At 34.2% G+C, this 24,254-nt stretch overlaps 1 long non-coding RNA gene across 4 annotated transcripts; it reads right to left on the bottom strand.

The window, feature by feature from the left end:
• Positions 1-851: 851 nt before the first annotated feature.
• On the bottom strand, positions 852-24,125 carry LOC134543066 (uncharacterized). 4 transcript variants are annotated; one of them, XR_010076887.1, is made up of 3 exons: positions 24,046-24,125; positions 14,023-14,137; positions 852-4,712 (listed from the first exon to the last, which is right to left on the bottom strand). It is a non-coding gene; the product is annotated as an uncharacterized LOC134543066 (long non-coding RNA). The 4 variants fall into 4 exon arrangements; XR_010076884.1 differs by lacking the exon at positions 24,046-24,125 and adding an exon at positions 18,285-18,342; XR_010076885.1 differs by lacking the exon at positions 24,046-24,125 and adding an exon at positions 18,289-18,326.
• Positions 24,126-24,254: the final 129 nt, after the last annotated feature.

The following is a 24,254-nucleotide window of genomic DNA, read 5'->3' as shown; positions in this document are numbered from 1 at the left end:
ATCCGACAATACAAGAAAAGATACATTCGAGAATCAATAGAAATATTAAAACACCCAGCAAACATTAATAGAGAAGATGGCTACAAATTAAGTACAATATGGAACCCACTCTTTAGAAATCCTCACAACATAGCTCCTCCACAGCCAACATCAGACAAATCGCTCTGATTGGCCCAAAGCAGCAGCCAATCAGGATGCACCTTCCCCTCAGGCAAGAGTATATAAAGGCAGGACAACTGGTAAGAACCTCAGTAGGTAACTGCTCCCTGATGATGGTGACTGCAATGTCGACCGAAACGTTGGTGAATTATTTGCCAAGGACACGGCTACAACCCAGAAGCCAAGCTACTAAAGAATTTTGTGTTCTGGAACTAAACTAAAAATTAATTTCACAGTAATTTTGTAAACAATTCCAGTCAACAAACGTAAAAGTAAGATGAAACTGGGCGAGGGGTTTGTAAACCATGGGAAACGATCCTGGTGGACACCATAGGAATGGTAAAAGACCTCTGTGAATGGTGGTAAATATTGCTGGTGTTCATCTGGAGCAGTTTGGGAATGCAATGAGAAATAAAAAAATAGGTAATTAGTCCAGGAAACTTAAGAAGTAGATGGTTCATGAATTGCAGGGCATAAATTTAGTGGTGTAGGGTATGGCAATTAACTTTTCAGAAACATACATCTGGAATCGAATCCCTGCAAATTTACAGGCACAAACACACAAATTTGAATTTTCTGTGCTTTAGGCACTACTCTACGGCTGAATTTAAATTCAGCCATTAAATTTATGGCCATAAACAGACACTAGAACTACTAATGAATGGTCTGTACTTTACAGAAAAGACAAAGTATTGCAAGACAGCAGCAAAATTAGTTTTTATTAATGATATGTACATTGGTAATAGTTGATATAATACAATACCTAAAATCATGTAAATGCTTAGTTACATAAATAGGAATAAATGAAGGTTTTCATCACATATGTATTTCAATATACCCTCAGCAAACTATTAATTTTTTTTAGGAATGCAAAAGAAGTTATTTATATGAAAGTTGAACAATTGAAAAATTATTTTGTTTATGGACAAGTGCATGATGGGTCATTTCGAAGCCTCATCCTTGAAACATGTAAAAGATTAAGTATAAAAGTGAGTCATATTCTTATTTTAACCAAACAAGATCTCTTACACACTTACATTATGAAAATATTTATGTTGTGGATTTAAGTTGCAATTATGTAGTTGATTACAAATAAAATAAACATAAAGAGCAATGTAAATACTAGTTAAAAGTGCTACCTGGCTGACCCACTGGATAGTTTGAACTATGTATAATGTAACTGACCATATGCAGTTGTGAATAATCAGACACTAACAGTTAACATACAGCAACAACTTTTAATACACGTGAACTGTTAAAACGTTCCCAAAAAATTTAGTTCTTCAACAGTAATGTCTACCTCACTTGAGAGATGTATAAAGCAAGATTAATTATCACAGGTATTTATGTGCGTAGGTGATATTTTTTATTACAGTGATTTTATTGTTAATGCATTTAATTGAAATATATGATCAGGTAAACTTTTTACAAGTAGCTGACATCACAGATGTTAACACTTCCACTTCTCAATAGTATTAATTAAATTGGCACATATTCTGTCATTAAACATGTTTTTTTTTCCCCACTGTAAGTGGTGATGTGAGACAGCAGTAGTGGTAAGATAAAAAAAAAAACTGTACAAATATTTTTAGTAGTGGTATGTTTAAGAAAAGGGAGGGGAAAAATAACATTTACATCTTTAGTAAGAAATCATCAATGGCTGGAATGAAGGGCGGATGGTTTTCTGAGCTTACAATAATTTGCAGATTGCTATGTCTTCGCCGTTATTTCTACATAATGTTCCTGTGAAGGGGATGCATTCTGTTAAACTGCGAAAACCTTATTGTACTCTATCACACACACTAACACTATTATAAATACTAATCATCATATGTTTATAGATAGGAAACTTTAGGAGGACAATGCAGTCTGTCATGTTGTTATGTAAAGGTAAGGGCGTTACTCATGTGAGGTTTGAAAATTGGATAATTCACTTCTACATCTAGTTCAAATTGTTCAGCAGCAAAATAAACACAAGACACATACACTAGAGTCCCGTTATAACGAGGTGTCACGGTTCCGGGTTTGATCCTCGCTATAACCGTGTCCTTGCTATAACCGAATTGGACAAATTTTGGCCCCCAAAAATTAAAATTAACCGAAAATAGCATAAAAATTGTGTTTAAACCTGTATAATTGGAAAATAACAGGTTATATTAACGAAATATTAATTTCTGTGAGCAGATGTGTGAATTCTCTTTAAAACGATACCCCATAAGTATGGATGCGATCACCGATTGCGTCAAAATTGCCAGAATACCCTACCACGCCACGTAAGTATAGCATCTCAGCCCGCGGCCGACGCAGCATTGTCCTGCTATCTAGTGTCGACGCGGGCTGTCTGCTGGCGGCCATGTTGGTTCGGAATGTTGCTAACAGGTGGTGCTAGTGTAGCGCGACGATTTAATTCCTTACAAAATAGCAGGAGTGCGGCTGCGGCAACGCACGTACGCCTCAAACGAAATAGTCGCTGGAAAACTATACTTTTTCATTTAAAGAAACCTGTAAACTTGTTTAGAAAATAAATTTGGGATTAAACTCAAACCATCACCACCCCTTTCCCGGACAAATACCCAACAATTGACCGAAACAAAAGTTACAAGAAAACTGCCCTAGCGATTCGGAAATAAATACGGTAGTGCCTACTAGAGGTGTAAAAGTAACGAAAAAATGTGTACCCGTATGTATTCGTTACTGTAACAATTAGTTACGTTACTCGTTACTTCTGATACTGCATAACATGCTATGTTATGTTGCAGCAATGAATCCAGTCGTATTGCGTACGCGTACAGTATGACGTCGCGTAAATAATAATAAATAGAATATAAACAATTAACAATATTTGATAATTAATAGTTTTTGTTAACCAAGAAACAATTAAATCTCATTAGAGCGGCTTTTTATTATTATCTCTTTTAAGATGATAACAAAAAACGTGAAAATACGCGATTATAAAAACAAAAACATACATATTTCTAATTTGTAAAAAATACTTTCTTACGTTGTTTCTGTTCCAATCTCAAACTTTGTCTACACACGGCACAGATAACTAACGGAAGTTTGATAAAACAAAGGACGGGATTCTATTTTTAAAGCCACGCACTTAGGTGGTGACTGCAAGGCTGAAGAATGTGACAGGCGTCAACGGCAAGATGTCTAGTGGCAAGCGAGAGGGGTGGAGATAAAGCAGACAAAAAAAACGCGCTTCAAGCGATCACGCCGTAAATTCCTCAAAAATACCTCGTTATAGCCGTGTTCTCGCTATTACCGTGCTCGCTATAACGAGATTCTACTGTAGTGGGTTAGAAATTTCTTGTAATACACCTATTTCTTGATATTGACTGTACTGTAATATTGCATCTGATATTTATTTCAATACATTTCAATTATAAATTGCAATCCACGAAAAGTCATAAAAATATCTTGTGTACAGCAGATCATAAGTTATTGAATTTTGAATATTAATTTGCTCAATTGAAAATGTATACAAATAATAACAGAAAAAAATAATGATTTTTCAAAAACTAATTTCACTGAGAAATGGTGGGAAAAACTAAATTAAATATTTCAATGCTTGGTTACCCTAAATATGTGATTTATAAAAAAATAAAAATAAAGGTGCAAAGAATGATGAAGGACAATGAGTATGTATGGTTATTTATATAGTTAAAGAATTTACTAAAATACTCGGCTTAACCAACAATGTAATGGTGAGTTGAAAAACATTTACAACTGTTAATAATTAAGTCCAATTATTGTATGAGTTTATGAGTAATATGAATAAATTGAGGGAACTGGTGTTAAGTATGAATATTCTTTAAAATATATCATATTAAAATCCTTTCTAATAGCTTCATCTATATGTATTTAAATGTACCTAATTTATAGTGAATGTAGATATTTTTAAATAGAATGTTAAAGGGTGACAGAATTACAATTTGTTTTTTTAATTTAACTATTTTTCATAGTAAATTTGACAAAATTATCCATTTAAGTAGTTTTAAATTTTCCATGTCCTGTCCAAATCTTACAAATACTACTATTAGGCGTAAGAAATTTTGCATAAAATAAATTAGTTAACAAAAAATGAACAAAATTTCACTCAGAACATTATCGTGATACAGACATTAATGTAAATCTAAAGTCACACGCGTGACACAAGTTTATTCCTCCTTAACTTGCACCAGTTCACTTCAAGTGTCAACACAAAATAATTCTAATCCATGCACTCAAAAAAAAATGTCGTTCAGTTCCCGTTAATCTCTGAAAGGCTTTGGCGTGAACGGAAGTTCGATACCTGAATTGAAGCTTTTTTTAATTTGTCATACCTTCCAAAGCGTACCGTGCGCTGGAACACCACTTCACGGGGCAGGGGTGCAGGGAGAGGGGTCCTACGCCCTTGTTTCTTCGATGCCCGGCGAGGCCCGCGGTCGCTCCCGACTCGGAGGAGCCGGAGGGAGGGGCGGGGCGCCGCCAGCTTGCTACCTCAGCAGACACTTGGTGTCGGCGGTGAACACGTCGTCCTGCAAGTGCAGGCTCAGGTCTCTGTGCTCCTGCCACGCACAAACAAGACACACGACGACACTCGCCTGCTTCGTGACGACGACACGCTGCACTCGCATTGCACACGGAAGGAAATGATAAGTGGCTAAAGATCCCAGAGGGGAATTAAAAAGGAGTCGCAACTTAAAATTAATCAAATATCCATGATTAATCATTAGTAGGAACAAGATTATATGGTGAGTTGCGATAAAATTGAAATAACACCCAAAAGAAAGTACTATCATAAAATTAATCAAAACTTAATCCACAAAACTGTAATACTTAATATATTGGATTCAATGAATGTACTTCTTTTAGCATGTAGATTTTATAAATATGTATGTACTAAGGAGATTACAAAATTTATTTTACTTTATTTTCATACAACTGTTATTATTAACACATTTATACATTAAATTATTGGTACAATTAAAAAAAAATACTTGCAGATATACTTTTATAATTCTGAGTGCATCATCTATCAGTCAAAATAACACTGTTTTGGTGAAATAAGTATCAATCATAAAACATTTATGTAGTCTATGCAAACTTAATGATTAAACAGAATTAATAACAACTGAACACAATAACAATGAAATCTCCTGTTTGAAAAATGAAATTGGTCTAGAAATAAAAACATAAAATCTTGTCTTTAAGGGCCCGTTTTATGACCCCCGGCTAAATCTTCAGGTTAGCTAGCCCTCGGGTTAGGCTAGCCTCCGGTTAACGAACGAGGGGTGTATTATGACCCACACTGAGCCTGCGGTTGGCTAACCGGAACCTGACGAAGTGTGTGGTGTAATAATGGGTGTGTTGGTAATGAAATAAACCAGAATTTGGTAACTTTTGTTGCGAGACAGTTTTTTTTTCTAGTAGAATGTTAGTCAGCTGTTTGTTTGTATTGTGAATCGTAATGTTTACAGCTGCAGTAAAGAAATATGCCGCAAACTTTATCTTGCAATAGATATAATTAAATTAACCAAAAACTACTTCGACGTCAAACCTGCTTTGTATTAAACCATAAAATTACATTTAAGATTCAAAACCGTGTGTTTTTAACTTTACTCTTGTATTTAAACTCATGATTTTGTTAGGTTATATTTTAAGCCAAAACTAACGAAGTAATACTATACAAACAAATAAATAGGGATAAGACATTTTTGCTAGAGAACACTTATTTCTTTCATAAATTTATTTCATATATTTCATAATCAAATAATATAGACCCTGTTTCGGGAAAATACTTGTCGATTTTCATTTCACTGGTGTAGGTTTCATTTATGTACTAATAGTTTCGTATCACGTATCCAAATTAATCCGATCCTGATGGAATTAGTTTGTGGTATAGGATGCTTGCTGTTTTAATTTAGTAGGTCGAGAGATCCTAGACATATTCACTGGTGAAATAATTATGATTGTAATATGTATACGAAAGAAATACGTTTTTTCAAGACCTGACATTATTTGTTTGTATCGTAATATGTTAGGTATTTTGTGTTATGTACAGGATTTTTCAACATTATAAATTAAAACAGCAAGTATAATGTAAAACAAGACCAATATATAAAGGGTCATGCCGATAGGATCAAGGGATAAACTTGGATACGGGAAACAGAATAATTCCAGTGCTGTTTTCGTTTTTCACTTGCGTGGCAGGTAAAGAATAAGTACCTAAAGGTTTGTAAGATAGGGAAGGGATAATTGGGTAACATTTATTTTCACATTCAATTGTATTCATTGAATTAGAACCACGTCTGAAGTCATATGAAGTGTATTTCATTCCTGGCATATGTCCACTGTATTATGAATAAATATTCACAGATACAACTTCCACGAAAACACGCATTTTATAATAACCCTCGTTTTGCAATTTTAAAATGCATTAATTTACACATATTCTTAAGCAGGAACATTTAAGTTTATATATATTGCATACGTTTATGTACTTCGTGATAAGCAATTAAAGTCAAATAATAATATACGACTCGACGAGAATCGAAAAGCGTGACTGCACTTTCATGTAATTTTTAATAAAACTTTGACAAATACGGCGAAGCATTTTATATACAGTAATAAATTATTCCATTGCATCCTACAAATATTCAATAAAATTCCTCAAATAGTCATCATCACTAGAGACCCCGAAAAATGGTGAAGCGCGAAATTCACGAAATAACGCGAAAATTTGATACTTTAAACGAATTTTGCGACTTTCCTTTGATTTTGACATAGTCGCGAAATTCACGAATTTTCGCGCGAAATTCACGCTTTTTCTCACAAAATAATGTCCTTATGTCGTAAGTTCTATTTATTTACGCCATCATAAACATAGGCGTGAAATAAACATAGACTGAAAGACTAGTGCCGTGATATTATCTTCGTTTTGACACGTTACTGAAATTCACGTATTTTTATTACTCTGTTTACCAACAGTAAATATTGCCATCGCAAATAAAAACAAAATGTAAAAATTGTCAACAATCGATATGTGCACACTACCAACATAACAAATTGACTCCACAGTTTTCGTGTTTTGAATAATGGTCATTTCTGCCGCAAGGCGCACTGGTGTCGATTTTTCTAAACTAATTTAATCGCATCGAGCTAAGATGGCAGTCATTTTTGCGTGCACATATCTATGAGTGTTTACAAATACCGTCCACATTTTGTAAGTTTTGTGATACAATTGAATTTGTGGCTAAGATGCCGAAAACTTCGACAAAGTTTGATCGCGAAAGAGAGATAAAATCGGATGATTTTATATTTTTGATCAGCGGGACAAAATTATGATGTGCAAGTTCTGCAACGTCCGGGTTGATTGTACACGCAAAGACACGTGCAAAAAGCATGTGGCAAATGACACACACAGAACAAAACAAAAAAGACAATTATTTTGTCAAGCATTCTACCGTGTCTAAACAAATCTCGATAGGCGACAGCGTGAATAAAGCAAACAAGCTTTAAAGTGCAGAAAACAATTTTTTTTTCTGATTTTGTTAATATGATGCAGGAAGTTAACATTCCTTTAGAAAAAGCTGATCATCCAGCTATGAGGGAATGGTGTAACACCAATGTTGAAGGTTAGCGTTATTTATTTAGAAATGTTTTCCCCCTCTAATAAAAGTTCATAAGCATATGTAGGCCTACAATATTATCGATTAACTTACCTTGGTAAATCTGTATTGTACGGATTAGCGCCAAATAAAATCGTAAAAATATGAAATAACTTTCATTAAATGCTACCTTACGTCCTCTTTTCAGAACCGCCTGCGGAGATTAAAAATTCCAATTACTTTTGGAGATATCGCCGTTCTTATTTTGCAGTACAAGCCCTATGTAATCATTCGAGCGACGCCATTTTATATTTTGCCGTGTGCGCGTGAAAGCCTAAATAACAGAAATTTTCCATTAGGTAAGGTTAGTTACATGATAAATACTTCAAAATAAACGGAAATTAAAAATATCAATTAATTTTACTTGTATAGTTTTAAGTATTTATAATGTAACTGACCTGACCTAACAAAACGGGACAAAGGTAGATTAGGTCAGGTCAGCTACAGTATAAATACTTTGAAACTGAACGGACATTAAAAATAATAAAAATTAATTTTAATGGTTGTTTAGTTTTAAAGTATTTATAATGTAGCTGACCTGACCTAACAAACCGGGAAAAAGGATGAACAGTAGGAACTCACGTAATTTTCTTTTTACGTGATGTAGTCGTTCAACTACGTCGCGAAAAAAAAAAAAATCATACTTGTAAACAAGCAACAATGGTGAACGCGGGAAGCCTACGATTCACTCATCTTTCTGGACATACCCGAATACTCACGTTGGCAAGCCTTCTTTCAACAGACGAGAGGCAAATGCCCGATCGTGCATCTTCGATTTTTTTTTTTTGTTTATTGTAAATAAATATGCAAGTCATGAAAACTAATGGTCAATTAGGTTATGTTAGCTACATTATAAATACTTCAAAACATTGTGGATGGTTGATTTGGTTAGGATAGCTACATTAAAAATACTGTGAAATCATGTAAACGGTTTCCTAGCGCTGGATAGCTACATATTAAAAAGTTATTTGCTAAGCAACCATAAAATGATTTTACAGTTTTTTTTTATGTAGCTATACTTACCTAATATAACCAACCATCCACAGTGTTTTAAAGTATTTTTAATTACTTCTTGCTAATTTTAAGAAAAGAAGGCTTGCCAACGTGAGTATTCGGGTATATCCAGAAGGATGTGTGAATCGTAGGCTTCCCGCTCAGACGCCGCATCAGTGCACATCATGAAAATTAAAAAATTCCATATCTCCTAAAGTATTTGGAATTTCTGATTTCCGCCGGGTTTAATGAAAAGAGGAAGTTAAAGAGCACAGAATAAAGGTATTTTCGGATTTTTTAAATTTTTTTTTAAAAAAATCGCCAAAAAATGAATATTAAAAAATTCAATATCTCCAAAAGTAATTGGAATTTTTTATCTCCGCAGGCGGTTCTGAAAAGAGGACATAAGGTAGCATATAATGAAAGTTATTTCATATTTTTAAGATTTTTTTTGGTGCTAATCCGTACAATACAGATTTACCCTTACCTTTACTTCAAATAAATATGCAAGTACCTCAGATTAACAAACACATAAAGAGGATGGATTGCATTGTGAAATGGTGAGCACACCACACTATATTTTTGACTGATTGATTGATGGTTTGACTCTGTAATCCAGCAGTACCTAATCTAGAAAAGGTTAGGTTAGGTTTGGCTAAGAATTGTTTTGAATAAATTAGCCCATTAATATTTTGAGCGATAACCTTATAAATGCTACCTATTTATAAGTATATTGTAAGTTATGTATACATTTTAGGTGCAGGGGATTTGCCATCATCAGCCAACACTCTTAGAGAAACTTATGTCCCAAAAATTGGCCAGGCAAATAAGGAAGCAGTAAGGCTATGAGGTTTTTTTTACACCGCCAATGGCATAATTTTTTCACAATTTTTTGGGGTCTCTACTGATTGCTTATTTTTACACCGATTTTTTGCACCGCTTGCTAATTTTTACACCGGTTTTTTGCACCGCTTTTGTCATTTTTTTACACCGAAATGAGCCAGTTTTATTTACCATTTTCTGGGGTCCCTAATCATCACTATCAACAACAAACTTCGCCTGATACATCGCCATTTTATTTTCTGTCGCTTAACCTCCGGTTAAGCAGCTAGCGGCTGGTTCATCCACCCGCTAGTTTAGCCGGGACTTTAACTGGAAGGTAGACGTTAACTGGAGGTCATAAAACCGAAATAAGAGCTAGCCTGCGGTTAAATTTTAGCCGGAGGTTTAGCCGGGGGTCATAAAACCGGCCCTAAATCATTTGACAAAAAAATAAAACTTTTGAGAAGAGAAATCAATTCATAGAAAGCATTGAAGAATGCAGACAAAATAAAATATATCTGCATCGATATATTTGTTGTGACTATTGATAAAGACATGTGCGTTACAGCGATAATCGGACTCGGGTTAGAATCCCAGCTCAGCCATCCTGAATTTTGTATTCTGGGGTTTCTTTGAAATTACTCTACAGGTGAATGCTGAAGTGGCTCCTTCTTATTGGTCAGTGATAGTAAACTTCAATTTTTTTCAAGGGCCAGAGACACACTATTTAATATTGCATTATTAGAACAATTCCTTATGTTCTGTACAGCGACTAATAAATAAAATATGTGATACGATGAAATAAAACAATTCTAAAAAATAATTTACCAAAAATAAAGTTCAATAACATTATTTTTAAGATTACATGATATATAAATAACATTTTGTGAGAATTCTGTGGCTTCTGACAACTGTATGCAACAAATAAAGATGGTATACTTGATGAAAGATTTTTCAAGTTGGCAGGTTATAGCCAAATCTTTCTCTAACACCCATATGCAAGGTGCGGAGGATTTTTCTTTTCTCCGAAATCCTAAAAAATCTATCATTCCTACCAAAAAAGGAAAACAATTTGAAAACAAACATTGGGCAAAGTTGTTCTACTCCCTGCCCCCCCCCCCCCCCCCAAATTAAATACTGCATACAATTCTCCCCTGATAAGTATTGTGTGTTACCATTTGTAACAACGACATCATCCACAAGATGTCAATCCAAATAAAGTTCATTGGCAAACTATTGTAATAGTAAATTAAAAAAGAGAACAATTTTTGAACAACTGTATCCGACTGCTGTGGCATAAAATCGCACAATTATAGCGTTGGCTTTTCGCCAGTGGCTCTACTCAACAACAAATGCAAATTGCAAGAGCGTAGATATTGACAATTCCTGTTGCGCCTATAAATTGACTAATACTTGTAGTCAATATTTGACTAGTGTAAAGTCTGTCAGCCATAATACAAGTAACCAAATCAAAACACTATGTGATCACGTTCATTTGAAGGGGGAAAAAAAAGGGGGGGGGGGGATACGTTTCACAGTGAAATTCAAAGGTTTGTGTTCTTGCAATTACGAAATAAAGTTCTGTTAGTACGTATAGAAAAAAATTCTTACAAGCAAAAAGGAAAATTACTTAGTCAATTACTGTTTATGATTTAATGAGAGAAAAAATAGGCTATTTAATAAATTAATAAAACTCTACATTTCAAGTATCATTAAAATCTATTGCTTAGGTACGTTGTGTTCAATAAAAATGGTTTTTTTTTTTTTTTTTTTGCTTTATGTGTTTAGTTTTTTCTCACCATGTTAAAGTAATGTTAAGATTTTCCTTGCAAAAAGTCTCTACGAAACATGTTCAAAAGACATCATACCTATATATTGGAGTACTAATAAAATATTTTTTTTTTTGGTTGGAAGGTGTACCGTATGTAAAATAAACTATTAAGTGGGGGAAAAAAAAAAAAGAAAAAAAAAAACAGAGTTGATCTGGTAATTTGGTGGCTTTTTATTAACATTCTCACTTAGTAAACCTTTCCATTGAAAATATTTCTCACATTTCATACCTATTTGTAACGGGAACTTTCAGAATTTCAAACAATCTAATTCCAATTCAACAAATATTTGTGTATTGGATCGGGAAACGTTCTGGCAAATAGTGTACATACAACATAGTTACAATGCTAGTGTTGGCAATGCAGGTAGTGCTCGTCTATGTATTACCGTTACACTGTAATCCAATTAGCAGTGGCTGTTCTATACCCCCTCCCTTCTCTCTCTCTCCCTCCCTCGAGGATTCAGCACATTGCCAGAACACTGTATGCATGAAGTGGCATTGTTCTCGTGGCTGAGGTAATCAAAGGGGGAGGTGAAGCGGAGAGGGTGTAATCCCTTGGAGAGCGAAAGTGGAGGACTTCCTTTGTGTGCGAAGATCGGATCATCAGAGCATCGGAAGCAGTGTGTTGAAACCGAGGAGACAAACAGTGGAGAGAGCCACTGTCAAGCCGAGTGGACTTACAAAGGTGTGATTAATTTGTAGCAATTTAATTAATACCTCATAAATAAAACTGCAATTAATCAATTGGGCTATCTTTTTCAGACCCGTTGTCCCCACTTGTGTGTGTGTGTGTGTGTGTGTGTGTGTCTATATGTAAATGTAAACAACAGACTTTTCACAGATGCCATATTGTTACAGATAGACATCATAACTTTTTTTTTTTCAAAGCCCAAAATCATATAACTTAAGATGTATCAAATACCAGTAGCCTGTGTATGTGATTCTGTAAGGAGGTTATATGCATTTTGCATTATATGAATATTGCAGTTGGGAAACAATTTTCCCTTAAAACTAAATTATTCCATACATTGTAATAAAACCTGTGAGAGGGTCTTTCACAACACCTCAGTGATGTTTGAACATTTAACTAACCTCGGTAACGAGCAAATTCATGTGTTCTCATGTTGTAAATGTTGCAAATGAACTTATGATACTAAACCCGTACTTAAAAAATTCAATGCAGAATTATTTTAAATAATGCCACACATGATAAATAAAACATTCGCTTATTAAAATACCAAAATTTCCAGTTGTAAATCACACACACGTACTTCCTGTGCCCAACGCAAGTGTTTGCTGCCTGAATCATAAACGTTGCTTACCACCATCATTTGCAGATAGCAGCACAAACCACAGGGAAATTTTAAGCAACTCGGATGAAAGGAAAAAAGACGAGAATTTTTTTTAAAACACTGCCCATTTTTTATACTTCTATGGCATTACAAATATAACAGGTATGGCAGAAAAATGAATGATTTTGAAAGGGCTGTAAATATTAAAGACATCATTTATTCCAAAATATATTACCACCACCTTAAAAGTACATAAAACAGCATTTCCGAAATGGGAATATTGCATGGCCCCACATTCACCTGACCCCACAGCCTGTGAATTTTTCTAGCTGACAAAGTAATGGGGCACTTCAGGGCATGGCTAGAAGAATGTGAGCAGGTTGGACGGATGTCATCTTCTTGACGTTATTTTTTTGACATAATCAATGCAAAGGTACATTTCGTAAATGCTTTTTTATGTACTTTATAGTGGTGGAAATAAATTTTGCTAGCTATGGTTACATTTTAGTTTACAGCCCTTTCAAAATTGCCCATTTTTCTGCCGCACCTGACATTTTAAAACCCATATATAAGTTTATACATTTGTTTTTGCCTAAAGGACTAAAATCAGTCTGTAAGTACTTCCTTCAAAAAAAACTTTAACTTATTATTACGTTATATTATATTATTATTTTGTTATTAAAATAAGTATCTATTTTTAAAACAGGAAGTTTCAGTGTTATTAATAGCACTGCAGTAATATAATACTTTAGTAAGTTTTGAAATTGATGACAAGGAATGTGGAGAAAATTTGAAAATTCTTCAGGTTTAAGGGGAAGGGGAGGAGCCAGCTGATAATCACCCCCCCCCCTTCTTTCGGATCTGCCAATGATGTTACATAATGATGCACTTATATTACAACATAATAATTTTTAATAAGCTTGTATAATTTATGGAAAAAATAAATTCGAAAGTATTTGCATGTTTCAAAAATGTACCAACATCGTAATGTAAAATTGAGTAGGTAATAAAAGTTGTAAGATCGAGGAAAAAAAAAGTAAACAAAAATAAAATTCATTTAGTACATACATTTCTGTACAATTGGAATGCCAAATAAATAAAACACATTGAATTTGAAACAATATTAAAATAACACATTTTTTGTAATTTAAGATAACCGAATGATTTTGGCTTAGTGCGGTGTAATCGACGTGTTTCTCGGTTTCATCGCAACTCACCACGTAATGGTGTTCCTGGCAATAAAGCGAGGACGCGTCGGCGGACCACCCACCTGTGTGGGCGAAGACTGCCAGTCGGCGGCCGGCTGCCCCTCCTCCTGCTCCGGCGAGACCCCTTCCAGCGCCCACGCCCCGTCGCCCCCGTCGCTCAGGTCGGCACTCCCGCTGCTGCGGAACAAGCTGCCGTCACACCTCGGCCGTCCCAGCCCTTCTCACTGGGGGGGCCCTCACGCACTCATCTGGGGGTACTCTCCCGAGGGGGGAAAAAAAAAACTAGCATTAAATTGTTACGTTTTTAAAGCATTTTCAAACTATTTTCACCAATAATTCCCTTACCCTTAACTTACTTTAAAAGATTCATTGTTGATTACTTTTTATTAATAAAAATTCTGATAAACATTTTATTTTCCTGAGCTAAATAGGATAACTGCCACCCCCGATTACGCCCATAGCCCCCTCGCAGTGTTGCAAGCCTATATAGTGTTGCCGGAATATCTGTCTGGTTTCGTCGCTGGGTTCACCTGTACATCTACAATTGCAAGGTCCAAAATTCTGTCCGATGGACACTGATTGCTGAGTGGTCCGCGTGACCCTCTGGCCTCATGCATTATGGTCCGAATACATTGGTCAACTTGAACTTTTTGTTACAATCTGTGTCCTTTGGTAGTATAGTGCAACAACAGAAAACTCACGATATTTGAGTTTCCGGTTCCCGTTTAAAGAAAAAAATAAATAAATAAAACAATTGAAAAACATTAACTGCGCTCTACTGACTACTTTAGAATTCAGGAGATTCCGATATCACAATGTAGACTGGGCAGTTTTTCGTGCGACAATGTAATGTCCTTCACATTTGGATATGGACATGGATCGCCCACAGGTTCGGACTATTGTAGACGGGCCTTAAGCTGCATCCGAATACTAGCCTATTGGATCCACTAAAAAGTGCATCATAATGGATACGGCCATCTTTGGGTTGCTTCCAAATTCTCACTAGGGATGCCAATAAAATACCTTAATAGGAAAAATGGGAAAACTCTGGCCAATTAGCATTGTTGAAGCGTGAGACACTTTACAGCATTGCGTTCTAGTTATTTTACACTTCATGCCGCTAGATGCCACTACTGTTAATGAGATTCACGCACTTAGAAATGAAGGTACACTCCATATTGTTTCACTTGTCTCGCGTATTTCCTATCAGTTTCCCATATTGTCTGTATTACAATATTTATGCCGAGGCATCCCTTCATGCGTCCACTAAACGCGAGGTTTCTAGGGATGCAACACTCACATTCACTGATGCATCTCTACATCCATTAGCTTTGGAATTGTGTTTTATTTTGTCAATATAAAATATTACTTCACATTTTCTGTATAAAACTTGTTTAAAACATATACCTAAATGTATTAACTGAAACAGAGACGTTATTTACGTTTTAACAAATAATATTACATATCATGACTCAAAATGGCTACGTGAACATTAGTACGACCTACTGTTAACATTTGGTGCTAGCAGTAAAAGTTTCAGATACTATCCATACCTTAGAAACGTGTCTTTTACATTGTGGCTGGATTTTCTAACGGACGTAGTGATATGGGTGCTATGGACACATCCCTATGTAATCGGATACAGCCATTATTTTTATAGTATCACTGCTGGGCTCCTCTGTCTGCATTCACTGTCCTTGTCGCAACTGTCAGCCCAGTGTTCGTCTGTGCTGTATGTCATAGAGGAAACCAGAAGAATATGTACACAAACATGATACACATTTTCTCGACTAACAGTATGTGTAGTGCACAAGATGTGTTCTTGATAACAAGACATGATGTCGACGTCCGACAGATCAAAACTAAACTAAAACATGTTTTTACTGATGCCGAACAACACTCTACTAACTACAACACACAACCTCGCTCAGGGAAATTTTTTTAACCCATGTGGGCAGAGGAGAAAAGAGTGAACTTATTCGCACACATGTAATTAGAAAAGAACAAAAAAAGTATTTTCCGGCACTACAATCATTCCTTGCTTTACCTTAAAAACAATGTTGATAAAAGTACACTGGTTTCTGAGATATTACCATTTATATGTCTCATTACAACTAACTGTGCATTGACATGGCCACAGCCATATTTTGCTTCAATTGCAATGCAGATCCTGTGATGAAATATTGAAGGACAATATAGAAAAGTCGTAAGGCAAGGGAGGCACGTTAATATGCTATATTCAGAATGTACGTTTTTACCAAGTTTTCTTATGGATGAAAAATTTGTGCAATGTTTGTTTGCTCTCCCGTTTACTTGGACCAATAGAAGCTGAGTACTTGACTGCGTTGGCAGCCATTTTTGATTCTAGATACGTTAAAAAAAAATCTTGTGTTCTATTATTACTTTAGTTTATTTTTATTATTCATGTAAATTCTGCCCGTGCTATGATTTCGAAGTGTGTGTGTGTGTGTGTGTGTGTGTGTGTATGTGTGTGTATGTGTGTGTGTGTGTGTGCGTGTGTATATATTTTTTAAAATCTAATTAATACCTACTTCGTAAACAACTTCATCAAATGGCAATCTCATTGGTTGCCATTTTTACGTTTCCATGCATTGTGAAAGCAGAAGCAATAATGAAATAAATGTTCTGGGAGCTCCGTCTCCATCTCCGTTCCCGTGCCCTTGAAGAACAGGCCTAACTGCTCGAAGTCGTTTTGGAAGTTATATTTATTTAGGACTAGCAACCCGCCCCGGCTTCGCACGGATGCAATGCTGATACTAAATATACTACAGAATGCTAATCCTAAAGTGTTGTAGGGCGAAGTGCGGCCTTTGACGCGCTATTTATAGGCATGCGGCGCCGGCCCCCCGGCCGGTACCGCTATGTCCCTGCATTTTAAATCTGTAATATCTTCAAATATTAATTTAAATTACATGCTGTAAAGGGCCATATTGATCTATATTAAATGCACAATGTATTTAAGGTACTTAATTGGATAAGGATTAATGCTGTATTGCTTAAAATCGCTTCGTAAATAAGCCATTACTTCCCTAAAAGTAAAGGATAAAAAATAGTTATTGTGGGTTATCCCTAAGAGATAGACATATACCATCGCGGACTATTTTGTAGACCTTTATAAGGTGTACAATACTGTAGTACATTATTTTGATCTATCTCGTAGGGTTCAGCCAGCGTTTGCAATGTAAGCGCAAAAAAATGTGTTTATTTACGACATCACATTAGAAACCTCTAAAATTATCAGTGTTTCTCTACTATATTATGCATGTATTATACATATAAACCTTCCTATTGAATCACTCTATCTATTAAAAAAAAAAACGCATCAAAATCCGTTGCGTAGTTTTAAAGATCTAAGCATACATAGGGACAGACAGACAGGGAAGCGACTTTGTTTTATACTATGTAGTGATGGTTGATGCCAATACTTGTATAAATTCACTAACAAGAACATTGGGGTAAATATCAAGTGTGCCAAAAAAATCTTTGCAACAGCAAAACTATTCTAAAATATTTGTAAACTGTAATAGTCCCATCATTGAAATTTGTTATAAAGCTTGCATTACACCATTGTAGGTATTGATAAACTGATCAATTCCCTTCACTCTAAAAATTTTATAGAACTAAACATATCTATTTCACATTTAATTAGTGTACTAAATTTAATTGGGTATATAAAGAGAGTATGTGTTTGTTTGCATGTTTTTTATACTGAACTTGATGAAATTTTGCATACTAAAACATTATAAACAAGAGGTAAGTCATTGTCTACATAATATTTATAAAATAAACTTAATAGTTTAAAAAACTAAAAAAAAAAAAGACCAGATATCATTGAATGAACTAAAAATTAAAATAATTAAACAAAAATTAAGTTTTTTGTCCAACAGTCGAGTAACGCACCACGATTCTGTATTACTAAAAGCGTGGGGTGCTCTCTTCTTCCATTTTCGTAATAACTATATCCTAAAATTAGTAATAGAAAATTTAAGACAAATTATATATAGCACCCCATTACTAATTTTAAGTTCTTTATTGTTAATGGGTTTATATCGTAATTTTCGTATTGACTACAGTAGAATACCAGTACAACGTATACCTCATTTTAAGGTTTTTTTTTATCACCGCCGAAAATCATATATTTTCAATGCAAAATTGTTTTAGTTTATAGTCTCATAATTTTCACTATAACGTATAAATTCCACTACTAGCGTGGCACTGCACTACAAAATTTACTTTATCTGGTAAATAAATTTCCAACTAATTGATTAATATTATACAACAAACCAACAGAAATCAAACATACCTACCACCGCAACATAATTTCTAACCTCTAAAAACTCAAAACAAACAAACGTTTGCACTCACCATCATAGAGTAACGTACTTAATATGCGACGAGAACGACACAACACCATTCGATACATCGAATAACTGAAGTTCCAGAGAAAAGTATTTTTGATCTATTTTATAATTTTTTCTCTTTGTAATGATAATATGGCTGTGTTCCAAATAGGTAAATATCAAGGTCATTAGATACCAGGTCGTCTCAACAGAAGAAAAACGAGTTTGGTCGTTCGGGTATTTCCGTGATATGACGTATCCGCTAGACCTTCAAAGTAAACAAAACTGTGAAATTGCGTGCTTGTTTTGATTTTGTTTTCGTGCTGTGGTTTAGTAATGTAAAAATGCCTGCTGTTGAGAAGAAATTGGTTGCTTCATTTGTAAGAATAAGGACTTTTTAAAGATTGAATCATCTCAATCGACAGCTAAGTAAAAAACGTGTTGGAAGAAGCAGCAACAAAGTGTGCAAGAAAAGGAAAAAAATTGTAACAGAAATAGTAGGCTTATAGATTTTTTGAAGGAAGTGTCATTTAATTTAGATTTAGCAAAAAAAAAAAAATTGTGGGGTGTGTTTGGAGTGATAGTAATCTTTTGTATTTCATATGAAATAATTTACTTGTAAATTGCAGTCATGGATAATTTCAGAATGTGTGTTTGCTACAGAATTGTTTAACAAAAACTTATGACTTCGCAAGATAAAACTTCTAAAACTGTTTGACAGGACTAAATGTTATTGGATGTATTATGTTTGTAGGAAAACAATAAGGCTCCTGATATTGCTCATCGTTTATTGAATAAAAGCATGTTTGATGTGAACCACACCTAATGAACTTCATTTTCTGGTTTAATGAATTTGTCATTGCTTTGTTTATCTTTAAATAGCAAACATTCCATAGCTTGTCAGATCACTCATTCTTTCATTGTATTGTTTTCTTTCTCTGGTTTTTCACTAAATTGAAACTAAATAAATAACTCTGGTCATATTGCAAAGAGTTGTCCCTTGTTACATTCACAAGTAATTGTCTATGTTCTTATTATATTTACATATTTGTGCATTTTATAATTTTTAATATGTTTTGTGGTCATAATTGGGTCACAGTGATTTAATGCAGTTTAACAAAAAAAAACCTGAACCTAACCACAGTTGTTTTCAACATGAATAGAAAATATGTAGCATATCAAACTAAGTAATTCAGATGCATGGAAAAGTTACAAATGTGTTTGTATACTTATGTAACAAGCAAGTGCACCCATGTGATATTTTGGGGGGGGGGGGGGGGGGGGGGGGAAGTGAGATCTGGAGGTATATGGTGTTTTAAATATTTTGGAAGACAAATGGTGATTTGTAAGTAGGTACATATATTTAAAATCTTCTACGTGAAAATATTTCAGTGTTGGACGACTTATACGTAACTACATTTTTGTCTTTCTCTATCAAGGGGGGGGGGGGGTGCTTTGCCCCAGGTATGGGTGCCCATGGTAACAAGTAATAATCTAGTGATGTAAAATATGTCTTGTTAGCTCCAAATGAAGTATTTAGGGAGTCATGCTTAGTTTTACCTCAATTTATAACCTGTATTTGTCTACCACACACCAAAATTTATACTAAGCATCATCATCCACTGTTTCCAGCCTGTGGCTGGGTCAGCCAAGTGGGTCTTGTGACTTTGTCCATTTAACAATCACATTAAAGTGTGATGATATTGAAAGCCATGCAGTTTATAGTTTATTCGTACAAATATATAGTAATGTATGTGTGTGTGTATGTATATATATACACACACACATACATATGCCATATAAATTTCAGAGATAAAGAAAATATGGTATTAATTTTCATGGCTAGCTGCCACACTAATTCTTTTTATCCAGGATTTTGTGCAAAATGACTTATATAAAAAAAAAACTAATGGCAACAGTATAATAAATAAATTTAACATTTAATAGAGGTGGTATTAACCAACATGTAAATAATGTTATATCATTTACATAAATATCTTGGTAACAAAATTTATTTATGTACATATTTCATTAAGGAGACTTAACGCTAAACCATTTGAAACTTCGCAAACATGTGAAATTACAGAAAAAAATATTAAATTACTTTTTATGTAAATTAATGTAATAAATGATCAGCTACAAGTTGGGAAAACAATTCCTACACATTTGCATTGAAAAAAAGCAATTAAAGCAAAATAGTAATGAGATAATGCCTGTAGTAAAAAATAAAGTTTTGTGTATTTTTTGTCAGCTTTTTATTTAGCTTTCAAATATGTGTTCATTATAAAACATACTTGAAGTGCCTATTTATGTTGATGAAATATTTAGAGAAAAAAATCATGTCAATTGATGTAGTTTGTATGACAGAACATAGTGACTAATTGTATTTGTTTTATAGCTTCTTACTCACCACAATTTATAATAGGCATAAGTAAATGTAGATTATTATGAATTACCTATATATTTTGTTAAATACTGAATTTTGATGTGATGAAATATGTTCTGGGATCAGATTTGGAGTGTTGAAATATTTCTGATGAATTATTTGAGAAAAATTACCTTGTTACTGTTTCTAGCAGTAAAGAATTATGATGAGAGTATACAGACTGCATCTAATAAAATGAAAACAATTTAAGATATGGAGAAATGTGTTATGTGCATGAAAAATAATGAAAATCTGTTAAATTAATGGTGACTTCGAAATGCAAATCATCAATGTAATCACGAGTACATTTAGTAATAAATTTAATAGTCACAAAAATAAATATTGCAAGTTTTAAAAGATGTTACACTCCTAGGATACAAACACTTACCTACAATGAAATATTTTTCACAGTAAATTATTATGTTTATTTGGCTCAGTGGTTTGTACGTAGTTATGGATTACAAGTTTCCAGGTTTAAATCCTGTCACTTAAGAATTATTTTAAGTAGGTACATAAATTTTTACTGCATTTTAACACACTAGAGTTATAGTGGATTATATTATTGATGGTTATTTGTTCACATAATTGTTGTAATTACTATTAGCTTGGTCATTTTTCACTAGGTGGTCTTGCAACATTTATATATTTTTTACTTGTAACAAAAAATTAATCTTGCAAACACAATCAAGGAGATTAATTACGAACATGTAAATAAAAATTTATATTGATACAAATTAAGTGTATATGTTTGTTTGCATGCTGTTTTTTTTTATATACAAATGTACAATTTTATTCTACACAAATAAAGTTTTGCACATTTAACCTTTGAAACTAGAGGAATGTTACTGTCTACACATTTAAAAAACCTGCCTCTTTTTCTACCTCTTACAGCAGAAGTTTGGCATTTTGTGGTGAAATTTTTTGTAACTAACAGTTCAAAATATGATTACTACTGTGAACATCTGATCACAAAATAAAAAAAACTATTCTCATGCTCCATCTTCTACCAGTAGTTTAATTTTCTGACAAATTAAAAAAAATATATTTTTTTATTCTAATTACTCTCGTTCAAAAAAAAATTATGTTTGTCTAAACTGCAAATGATGTTTATGTGATACTGTTTCTCATTAACGGCTTAGTACAATTTTACGTTCCAATGTTAAGAGATGAAATAAAATTACCCAGTGATGTATCATGTAATAAAGACTTTGAACAATGGTCTGTGATATTTGTGTTTTAAGCCACATATTTGCGGACCACTTGTTGGAAAGTATCACAAGGTAGGAATAAAGTGTTTCAGTGTTTTAGGCATGTTTTCTTCCAGAAGAAGTGTTCAGGTAAATCAGAAACTGAGTATGCCTTACTGCCTGCACTATGGTGCGTAAGTAGTGGCCGTAGTGGGAAAGGAGCATATTTAGGAATACCAGCTTGGAAACATGTACCTGCCAAGAATGCCAAAATACCAAAATATTTTTTTATCATGGTAAATGATCTGGGAGTTTGTTTTGCAATTTTAATTTGAGATTTTATATCAAAATTTAATAGTATATGTGGTAATTTTGGAGACTATTAGTTTTTGGTAAATAAGTTGAGTAAGGATTAAAATGAAAGAATTTAAGCAGGGAAATACATATCTTTTAAAGAATTAATTACTTTAAAAAAATAATTGTGTTATTATTGTACACTAATAAATCTTTCACTTAGAGCTACCATTTTCAGAATTACAGATCCTAGTTAACCTAGCAAACCTTTCACATAGTGATCATTTACCATGTTACTCAGGAGTTACCATTCTTAAGAATTACAGCTGATGTAAATGGACATGGTTAATAGTAGGCCAGACAGCTTTAGAGTGCAGTTTAATTTTTTTTACTTAAATTAATAATTATAAATGACAGGTCTGTAATAAAATTTTCTATGCAAAATTACTAGCTCACTTAATATTAAATTAATGGTAGGAAGAGGGAGTGGTGACATGGAGTACGTACCACAGGGGAGTGCCATGGGGCCCTTGCTTTTCATAATGAAAGATGTCTGGGAAAGCATGATGAGTAGATTAAAAAAAAAAAAAAGCGGACGGTGAAGAAGGGAGTAGGGGTCTGGGGTTAACTGCTATGACACTAAAGGAGAGAAATAAAAGTCAATGAAAAGGCATCTTCCATGCTGGTGATAACCAGATATGGAATACGCCACAGGAATTTGGGACTCGTACCTAGCGATGGACATTTAAGAGTTATAAAGGTACAATGCAATGTAGTGAGATAAGTGACAAATATCGGAGGAGAAATGATGACGGAAGAAGGAAGATGCATAGACCATCAGTGATGATGATGGAGCTTGTGTGGGACACATTGTAAAGGAGGAGAAAGAAAGAATGGTGAAATAGGTTAAGGTAATTAAAGGGAGGGGATTTTGGAAAGCTCAGAGATAGGTAAAGGGCAGAGGGATCACATGTGGAAGATCCACAGGTTAGAATGCAATGGATTAGACAAAATCATATTACTGCACACAAATATGAAATTTGGTAGTTAAAGGGCCATTAAATATTCTTAGAATATTTTTTGGAGGATAGTCATTACCATAAACCTTGTTATATTGTATGATATTTAATACACTTACAAAATTTGTTTACTACTGCAAATGAACATAACATGTTGACACTTAAACATCTAGCAAGGAAGCTAAATGTAATATTGAATATAATTACTTATCAATGGTAACAAGCATAAACAAACTAGCATTAAATAACACAATGTTGTGAATATTGCAAGAACAGCACGCATCACAATGTTTACCAACAACACCAGTTTAGATTTTAAAATACACATTTGAGCCTAATTTACGATTAAATAACTGACAACATAACAAAGATTAAATATATTACTAGCAGCAACACGTGATACATTTAACCTGTACATAAATTACATCAGTCTATGTGAATTCCGAAAATTTAAGAAAGTGCCATTTAGACACGTGATTAATTTGAATTCCCGCGGCAATATGGTCTAGCATGTACGTCAGACGCGATTGACCAATAACAGTAAAATAGCGGGATGAGACGACCTGGTATCTAATGACCTTGGGTAAATATGCGTGCTCACGTACTCGCTATCGGAAGTGACGTCACGAGAGTGTTGTTCCATGTAGTCGAGTGCGAGCACGAGAACGAGTGCGCATATCGAGTGCGTTTGAATGCATGCTCGTTGCGTACTCTCGTAACCATTGTTTGTTTACGTTTACGTCTGGACTATTGATCTAAAACAATGGCAAATGAACAATGCACGTTTCATTGTAAGTACCTGTTCGTAATTAAACAACACGCGATGTCTTAATGTGTACCTCCAGTACCAATCATTGCTGCAAGGATCGTGTTATAATTAAGGTTATGTTACCCGTCTCCTGTTTATTGTCTGGACAATGCGACGTAATCGTTGCCGTCGTAAACGTCTCTGTTGTTGGTTTACTACCATTAGGGCCGCAATTGCTCCTACTGCGCGTTCCATTGTCA

The sequence above is a fragment of the Bacillus rossius genome, assembly GCF_032445375.1.
Source record: "Bacillus rossius redtenbacheri isolate Brsri chromosome 9 unlocalized genomic scaffold, Brsri_v3 Brsri_v3_scf9_2, whole genome shotgun sequence".
NCBI lineage: Eukaryota > Metazoa > Arthropoda > Insecta > Phasmatodea > Bacillidae > Bacillus > Bacillus rossius.
The sequence above is the reverse complement of the archived record's forward strand: the minus strand, read 5'-3'. Positions and strand labels throughout refer to the sequence as shown.